Raw genomic sequence first — 9514 nt, forward strand, 5'->3', positions numbered from 1 at the left:
GATTTATTGTTTGCTGCTCAAAAGTCCAGCAGGGGCCTTCAAGTGCCATTTATCACCACGAGAGGGAGCTGCTCTTCAGGGTGTAGAGATACAACACACACACACACACACACACACACACACAGGCCAGTAGGCTCAGGTGCGTGCGAGCTATAAACTCACATATAACAGACATTCTTGACGATAAGACACGCGTGTCGTCACGTGAACCTCGATCCTTCCTATTCATGCATGGCCCAGGGTCACGTGACCGCTTTGGCCACGTTCCTCGCGTATCATGCACATGATGTCACGTGTGTACGTATAGTATATAGGGTTTTAAGGTCACGTGATCAACTCGATTAATGAATGAATGGATGGATGGATGGAAGTAGAGGGTGCCAATACATTAGAGCAGACCTCATAACTCTCCATAGTGTCTGGATACACTTCTACAACAGCTTCTGTAGCGCATGTATGTGAACCTGATGGAGGGATGAAGCCCAGGTCTGATGCGCATCAGCGGAAGTGACTGTTTGCGCGTGCTGAGATGAACTAAAGTGTGCACTGAGGATGTTCTGAGATGTTCTGAGATGTTCTGGGATATGTGTGTGTGTGTGTGTGTCCTGATCGTTCCGAGCAGATCTGTCAGACTGTGCGTTCTGAGAGTTTTGACGTCACTGCGCGGAGATATTATCCGAAGCGCGTGTGAGAGCGCGCGCCCGCGGTGCGTGTGACAGGTAGACGGAGAGAGAGAGATAGAGAGATGGATAGAGAGATAGATAGAGGGAGAGAGGCTTCATGTCCTTCATGCGGAAGTGATGCTGATTTTTCGCCTTGTTTTCTCTTCTAAATCTGGTGAGTGCTGCTTTTATTATTATTATTATTATTATTATTATTATTATTATTATTATTGTTGTTGTTGTTGTTGTTGTTGTAGAAAAGTACTTGGTGTGACATCTGGAAATAGAAAGCAAGACAAGGAGACGTGGTGGTGGAATGAGGAAGTGCAGGAGAGCATTAGGGGAAAGAGATTGGCAAAACAGAAGTGGGATCGACAGAGTGATGAGAAAAGTAGGCAGGAGTACAAGGAGATGCAGCAGCAGGTTAAAAGGGATGTGGCGAAATCCAAGGAAAAGGCATATGAGGAACTGTATAAGAGGTTGGACACTAAGGAAGGAGAAAAGGATTTATACCGATTGGCCAAGCAGAGGGACCGAGCTGGGAAGGATGTACTGCAAGTTAGAGCAATAAAGGATGGAGAGGGAAATGTGTTGACTAGTGAGGAGAGTGTGTTGAGAAGATGGAGGGAGTATTTTGAGCAGCTGATGAATGAGGAAAATCAGAGAGAGAGAAGGTTGGAGGATGTGGAGTTGGTGAAGCAGGATGTAGATAGGATTAGTAAGGAGGAAGTGAGAGCAGCGATTAAGAGGATGAAGAATGGAAAGTCGGTTGGACCAGATGACATACCGGTAGAAGCGTGGAGATGTTTAGGAGAGATGGCAGTGGAGTTTTTAACCAGATTGTTTAACAGGATTCTGGAAGGGGAGAGGATGCCTGGGGAATGGAGAAGGAGTGTGCTGGTACTGATCTTTAAGCATAAGGGAGATGTGCAGACCTGCAGTAACTACAGGGAAATTAAGTTGATCAGTCACACCATGAAGTTATGGGAAAGAGTAGTGGAAGCCAGGCTGAGAGAAGAGGTGACCATCTGTGAGCAACAGTATGGTTTCATGCCGAGGAAGAGCACCACAGATGCCTTATTTGCTTTGAGAATGTTGATGGAGAAGTATAGAGAAGGACAGAAGGAGCTGCATTGTGTATTTGTGGATTTAGAGAAAGCGTACGACAGGGTGCCGAGAGAGGAGTTGTGGTATTGTATGAGGAAGTCAGGTGTGTCAGAGAAGTATTTGAGGGTGGTGCAGGACATGTATGAGGACAGTGTGACGGCAGTAAAGTGTGCAGTAGGTACGACAGACTGGTTCAGGGTGAAGGTTGGACTGCATCAAGGATCGGCCCTGAGCCCTTTCCTGTTTGCAGTGGTGATGGACAGGTTGACGGACGAGGTCAGACAGGAGTCTCCCTGGACTATGATGTTTGCAGATGATATTGTGATTTGTGGTGAGAGTAGAGAGCAGGTTGAGAAGAGCCTGGAGAGGTGGAGATATGCGCTGGAGAGAAGGGGAATGAAGTCAGTAGGAGTAAGACAGAGTACATGTGTGTGAATGAGAGGGAGGGCAGTGGAGTGATGCGGTTGCAGGGTGAAGAGGTGAAGAAGGTGGAGGAGTTCAGGTACCTGGGGTCAACAGTGCAAAGTAATGGAGAGTGTGTTAGAGAAGTAAAGAAAAGTGTGCAGGCAGCGTGGAGTGGGTGGAGAAGAGTGACAGGAGTGATTTGTGATAGAAGAGTATCTGCAAGAATGAAAGGGAAAGTTTATAGGACTGTGGTGAGACCTGCGATGTTGTATGGATTAGAGACAGTGGCATTGAGTAAAAGACAGGAGGTGGAGCTGGAGGTAGCAGAGCTGAAGATGTTGAGGTTTTCGTTGGGAGTGACGAGGATGGACAAGATTAGAAATGAGTTTATTAGAGGGACAGCACATGTAGGATGTTGTGGTGACAAGGTGAGGGAGGCGAGATTGAGATGGTTTGGACATGTGCAGAGAAGGGACATGAATTATATTGGTAGAAAAATGCTGAAGATGGAGCCACCAGGTAGGAGGAAAAGAGGAAGGCCAAGGAGGAGGTTCATGGATGTGGTGAGGGAAGACATGCAGGTAGTTGGTGTAAAAGAGGCAGATATAGAGGACAGGGTGGTATGGAGACGGATGATCCGCTGTGGCGACCCCTAATGGGAGCAGCCGAAAGAAAAAGAAGAAGAATTATTGTTGTTGTTGTTGTTGTTGTTCTGTGAGCTCGTGCTGTTCTGGTAGATCAGTTCCAGTGAACTAAAAACTTAATCTGAATTTATCCATATTTCCAGATTTTTTCTGATTTTGACTTTTTAAAAAAAAGGAAGTTTTTGGACATCTGTACATAAAGTGTGAGCATCTCATTCCACATGTAGTCTCCATTCCCTGTTATGATGAGCTCCACTCTTCTGTGAAGATGTTTCACTAGATTTTGTGGAGATCTGTGCTCTGAGATCTTTCACTCCAACCCATGGAAAGCAGATCTTCATGGTTTTGTGTGTAATTGTCATGCTAAATATACATACAGTACAGGGAGGATGCTTTTCCACTGAAACCGAAAGAAAATCAAATACAATGACGTTTCAAAGCACATACGTGATCCAGACGTTCTCCATCTCCACACGCAGTCTATCCAGGAAACGGATCCCGTGACAGAACCTCACGGTTCCACAGTCCGGGGTTTGATCCAGGAATCGGTTTGCTGTCTGGGTGGAGTTCTTTCACGCATACTTCTCACGCTTGTCCGGGTTTTACCTCCAGGTTCTCCGGGTTCCTCTCTCGCGTTCTCACCTGACATCCAGGCTGCATTTCCACCTCACAGCCCGAAGCGTTCCTGCTCGGGTTCCACCAACAAGACCAACCAGACCCCGATAAATCTGTGCCTGAATGCGAGTGTCTGTGTGAGCTGCATAATCTTCACATCTCCACTGTTCAGTCGTCTGATCTTCTGACTGAATGGAATTCAGTTCTCCTTTTGAAGTCTAGGGTCGGAGAAGTTACAAATGGTGTTTTTGTGATGGATGGAAGAAAGGACATAATCGAGTTTTTGTTTCACTTTACTTTCCGGTGTATAATAAAAATTTGGGCGTATCAGTGTGTGAAAGTGTTCCTCAACATCTCATGAGGTTTCAGTTTTTGGTTTCGAAAGATCAAATTCCAGGAAGTTTGCACCAACCCAGAAGCTGCAAAGATCCCAGACTATTTGAAGCCCCTGATCAACCTTCAGCTCCTGCATTTAAGTAGTTAAGAGCATCTCATTAAAGAAGATGAGATCCTACACTAGAACTTTATACAAGATCTTTACTACTCCTCAATAAAGGAAGTTCATTCTATGAACACTTGTTTGAGAACAAGATCAGAAGTTCAAATCTCATCGCTTATGTGCCCTTGAGCAAGGCCCAGGAGTTTGTGGACACCTGAGCATCTCATTCCACATCAAGTCCCCATTCTCTGTTATAATAAGCTCCACTCTTCTGTGGAGATGTTCCATTAGATTTCTGTGAACACTTCATTCAGCCAATGAGTAAAGTCAGGTAGTGATGTAGGTCAAGTAAGGAGGCCAGGGGTGCGTTTACGTTCATCCCAATAAGGTTTGGAGCTCTATAGGTGGAGATCTTCCACACACTTTAAAGCGATGGAAAGCAGATCTTTATTGAGCTGGCTTTGTGTATTGTCATGTTGGATCAGATTTGGGATTCCTAGTTCAAATGAAGGAGAAACTTCATGCTAAAGCATCCGTAGACGTCCAAAACTTTGGAGTAAAGGTTTGGAGAAGAACCACGTATGGCTTGAAGTTTGTCCCAATACTGTATCGAGTTTCTTGTCATTGTCCTCATTTTGATTGATGGTGGGCGGGGCTTAGGATGACTCCATTGTGAATGGGAGATAAATCTATAGAAAAAGTTCTGTACCCTGACTTGATCATGATGATGATGATGATGATGATGTCACCATTCTTTGACGGAATGATGTCAGGTATTGGAGATGATGAGGTGATTATCTCTCCCTGCTCGAGGTTAGATGTTAGAAGGTGTGTTTTGAGGAAACGATTGATCGACTGATGATTACGGTTGATTTGTTGCTGTTGTTGTTGTGTTCATTACCCTCTTTGTTCAGGGCCGAGGTTAGCTGGGTGGCCTGGAGTGACACTGAGCATGTGCGGTCGGGGTCACAGGTCACGGACACTCACCATCTGCCCTTCTGCGGTGTGTGTGTGTGTGTGTGTGTGCCTTTGTTTGGTTATAACAATTGGGAGATAATCTGGTGGAGATAATACGGGTCTCTGTTACGCAGCCGCTTTAGACCAGAATCTTCAAAGCCTCGAATGAGACGTCTCTTTTTATCCTCTCTCTCTCTCTCTCTCTCTCTCTCTCTCTCTCTCTCTCTCTCTCTCTCTCTCTCTCTCTCTCTCTCTCTTTCTCTTTCATTTGTTATGTCTTAGTTTTTTATTTAAATTTGCTCAAGGGACGTGATTGTTTACATACAATATTGTCAAAACAGCAATGGAAAAAAAAATGAGGTGGAAATTATTTAATAAATTATTCATTTAAAAGACTTTTAAATTAGATAATAAAAATATATGTATAAAAAATAATACATGAAAGAGAAAATCTAGGGTTAATAAATAAAATAAGTGAATGGCAAGTAATATTTTTTTACTATTTTATTTTACTCGAAGGACACGATCAATATAAAAATCAATATAAAAAAATAACAAAATGTTAATTAATCGAATAAATTACAAGCTGCAAGTGTAGGATAAAAAAATAAAATAAAACTAAGAAAATTAGTCTCTTTCTTCAGTTTTTCAATTTATATATTTCAAAGTACTCAACAAGTGTGATTTATTCTATACAATAATGTCAAAATAGGGAGGAAAAAAATAAATAATTAAAATTGAAAGAAATGATTAATTTATTTGAAAGAGTTGAATGTTATTAAAATGTTATTAAATTAAAATCAATTAAAATAAATAGCAAATATTTCAATTTCCATCACTAAGCACTTGACATACCTGAAAAAAGGACCAAAACCATCAATTCAAATAAATCAGAAAAAAAATGTAATAATTTAAAAGGTTAATAAATAAAAAAACGATACGAGTCCAGCACTTTTATGCACCAAGCGACAGACAAAACACGTGTCCAGGATTGTTTTTATATATATTTTTTACTCCAAATATTTCAAAAGTTTCACCTTGAACATAAAGCTGAACATAATCATGCGACCTGCAGGAAATGAGCGTAATTAAATTAGGGCTCGTTTACGATGAAAGATTTATGATAGAAATGTCGGGAGTGTGTGTGATTTATTTAGTGAATTATTTAAACAATACAAATACACACTTTAGGCCTCCAGATGACTCACTGATGCTGTTTTGGTCTCATTGATTTTTTTTTTTTGCCCATTTGGACTGTGTGTGTGTGTGTGTGTGTGTGTGTGTGTGTGTGTGTGTGTGTGTGTGTGTGTGTGTGTGTGTGTGTTATCAGGACTGCACAGTGTCAATCATGCAATTAAAATATTGATCTACTGAACAAAAAACTTAATAAAATCAAATCCAATAAATAATTATTTATTTGTTTATTTATTTATTTATTTGGTGGTTTCTAGGTACAAATTGATTTACGTATTTCTTTTAGTTTGGATCAAAAGATCTGTTCTAGCCCTTTTCTTTCTTTCTTTCTTTCTTTCTTTCTTTCTTTCTTTCTTTCTTTCTTTCTTTCTTTCTTTCTTTCTTTCTTTCTTCATGTACTTATTATATACATGTTTTGAATAGACGGTCATAATTGCTATAATATGTACCTTTACATTGGCATAATATTTGAATTTTTTAAGACAGAACACACACACACACACACACACACACACACACACACACACACACACACACACACACACACACACACATGCCCAGCTACTTAAGAGGACAGCACTCGTCACTCATCTCTCTCCCCCGATGACTTGTTTCCTATTTTCAGCCTGTTGTTACCACGGTAACAGACTGCGAGCATCTGATCGCCTTTTGGAAACTGGAATCTCTGCGATCTTCGTTACTCATTAACTTCCAGCATCCAGATCTTGCGCTTGAAATCAGCACCTGGAGCCTGTTATGATCTTTACTTTTTATTTCTTTTTTATTTTATTTCTGTTTTTTTTTTTTCCCCTAAACTTCTACTTCTGGTCAGAAGAACCACTTGGGATGTGGGATGTCATCTTCTACTGGCCAATGCTGAACTCTGTGTGTGTGTGTGTGTGTGTGTGTGTGTGTGTGTGTGTGTGTGTGTGTGTGTGTGTGTGTGTGTGTGTGTGTCAAAACAGTGGCTCAGAAAAGAGACTGAGCAGCTCCAGAGTTATTGATTAACATTAAAAATGTCTGCTTCGGCCAAACGCAGGCGATTAATCAGGGAGGCAACAACCGGAGAGGAAAAACCCCAGCAGCCGAGCGACGCTGAAAGGAAGTGAAAGCTCTATTATCTCCTCTGTGTTCTCGGAGGCAGAAGGTTTCAGATTGCAGATGGCAGGAAGGAGAGAAGAAGAAAAGAGTCCGAAGCTCAGAAATCCCTGCTTTTGTTTTAGCAGCTTTTGAGAAGATCAGAGCAGCAGGTGCTACTGGGACGACATGGAGACTTGGATCTTCATCATCATTGTCAGACTTTCACTTTCCTGAGCCGGTGTTTCCACGTGGCCCAACAAACAGAAAAATATGTGTAAACTTGTACAAAACGTTCGGTCCAACGGTCCAATGTTTCCTCTGAAACTGGAGACGTCCAGAAACCACTGTGGAACATCTACCGTACAAAAAATGGATAAAAAGTACATAACTGGTGACACTCTCTATAGCTAAATACCCTCTATGGCAAAAGTATTGGGACACCTGATTTTTTTCATCAGTGTGGTTCTTCTCCAAACTGTTCCCACAAAGTTGTAACTTAAAGCTCCATGAAGATCTGCTTTCCATAGTTTGGACTGGAAGATATCCTGCTTGATCTCCTAAATGTGAACGCTGACTGCACCCCAGTCCTCCTCACCGCACCTCCATCAGTACCCTACTTTACTAACACCCATGTGGCTGCAGGACATTTCACAAAATCCAGTGATACACCTTCCCAGAAGAATGGAGGTTGTTTTATAACTGCAAATAACTAATAAATGTGGGATGAGATGTTCAAGAAGCACATACCCATCTTGCTAAGGTTCCTGCAAACTTTATTCCATACAGTATATCTCCAGCGCTCCTCACTGACCTCTGGATGCCATCTGTTCCCATAAAGAGCTCTTCAGATCTTCTCACCATGATCGCGTGGGTCGTAAACTTGGCACAGCTGAGCGCTTGCTCCACTGAGTGACCCTGCGGCTGGTCAGAGTTTGCGGTGAAGGTTGTCCTCCTCCTCCTCCTCCAGGTTTGAAGTTTACCAAAGTTCACTCTTAGAGCCTTTGCTCTGAGAAACAGCGCTGACCTTTGAACCCCGGAGGATTCCGTGATTGCGACCGAGACCTGGCCGTGTTCCGCTTGGCCGCTTGTAAACTTTTGCCCTGTCGGCTTTTACGGCGGTTTTGGAATGTGTGGAACTCGGTGTTATATGGTGTGTGTCTCTGCTCTGGGCGCTCCTTTACACTCTTTAATCCATGAGAACTCAGAGAAGACCTCTGGAACCAAACTGTGGGCTTTCACAAGTCCGGTTCACCCCAAAAAGAACCAATTTACAACCAGCTGAAGCTACCACAAACATCTGTACAAACACCTGTGTGCAAATGTTAAACATCTGGCTGCTCACAGTCACGTCATCGTTTAAGAAAAACGGTACAATTGAAATCCAGGAATCTCCTGAATGCAACTCCTAAGAACCTGGTGAAGGAGTAACTTGAAGTGTATAGACAAACCATTCAATTTCCAAACAACTGAAGCTACCACAAGCATCTGTACCCGTGATCACTCACAGACACTTCACTGTTCAAAAAGGAAAAATGGTTCAAATCAACTCTCAGGGATGGAGAACCAACCTTCCAAGGAATCCCCTGAAACCCCCAGGAACATGGTGAAGAAGTACAAATTTGTGCAGATCCACCATTCTGAGAGAGAAAGAAGCCTCTATTCCAGAGTTGATCCCCAGCCTCTGAGGAAATCAAGCTTGAGAGCATAGGTGAACATAGAGCTTTATCTAGTCTGTAAAGCATGGTGGTGGAAGCATTGTGTTGTGAGGGAGTTGCTAGATAGAGGAAAATAGGTGCACATCATGAGGTAGGAGGATAATCTTTGAATGCTGAGGCTCAAGACCATCAGCCTGGAAGATCATAACTCAGTCTTTATCAGGAGAAGGAACCTAAACAGACATCCAAAGCATTCGAGTGGCATAAAGAAGATCTGAGCTGATTGATGAGATGATCGGTGGACAGAGTAAAGAGGCCCTCTAACCTGATTGAGCTATAGTAGATCTTTCAGGAGGAGCAAGAGAACTTTCGGGAAGAAAGCTTCAAGGTCAGGCTTCTGAACACATTTTTTTTCTATTGTAGCTACGAGTGTAGTAAAAATGCTGTGTGTGTGTGTGTGTGTGTGTGTGTGTGTGTGTGTGTGTGTGTGTGTGTGTGTGTGTGTGTGTGTGTGTGTTATAAAGCGTAATAGAGGTGTTGATGAAAGAGAAGCGGCTTAGTTTTTTGCTACACAGCTGAATCGCTGAAGCTAATTTCACAAAAGAGTCTCTGCCACACCCACCGCTCAGGTCAGGGGTCAGAGGTCAGTGACCTCCCGCCTTTGTGTGCATTGATCGTCTCTCTGGAGGTCGACTGCTCCTCACCGACATTTTTACATCAACTAATGTGGCTTTGTTTGCTTCTGAAACGCGTTTA

General features: G+C 42.6%; 1 protein-coding gene across 1 annotated transcript in view; it reads left to right on the forward strand.

The window, feature by feature from the left end:
- Window positions 1–344: 344 nt before the first annotated feature.
- Window positions 345–9514, forward strand: part of greb1l (GREB1 like retinoic acid receptor coactivator) — a 62796-nt gene continuing 53626 nt past the window's right edge. Inside the window, exon 1 of the mRNA XM_083540960.1 lies at window positions 345–837. The gene's annotated coding sequence lies outside the window, so the exon portion shown is untranslated. The remainder of the gene's footprint in view (window positions 838–9514) is intronic.

Source organism: Silurus aristotelis (genome assembly GCF_946808225.1).
Source record: "Silurus aristotelis genome assembly, chromosome: 5".
NCBI lineage: Eukaryota > Metazoa > Chordata > Actinopteri > Siluriformes > Siluridae > Silurus > Silurus aristotelis.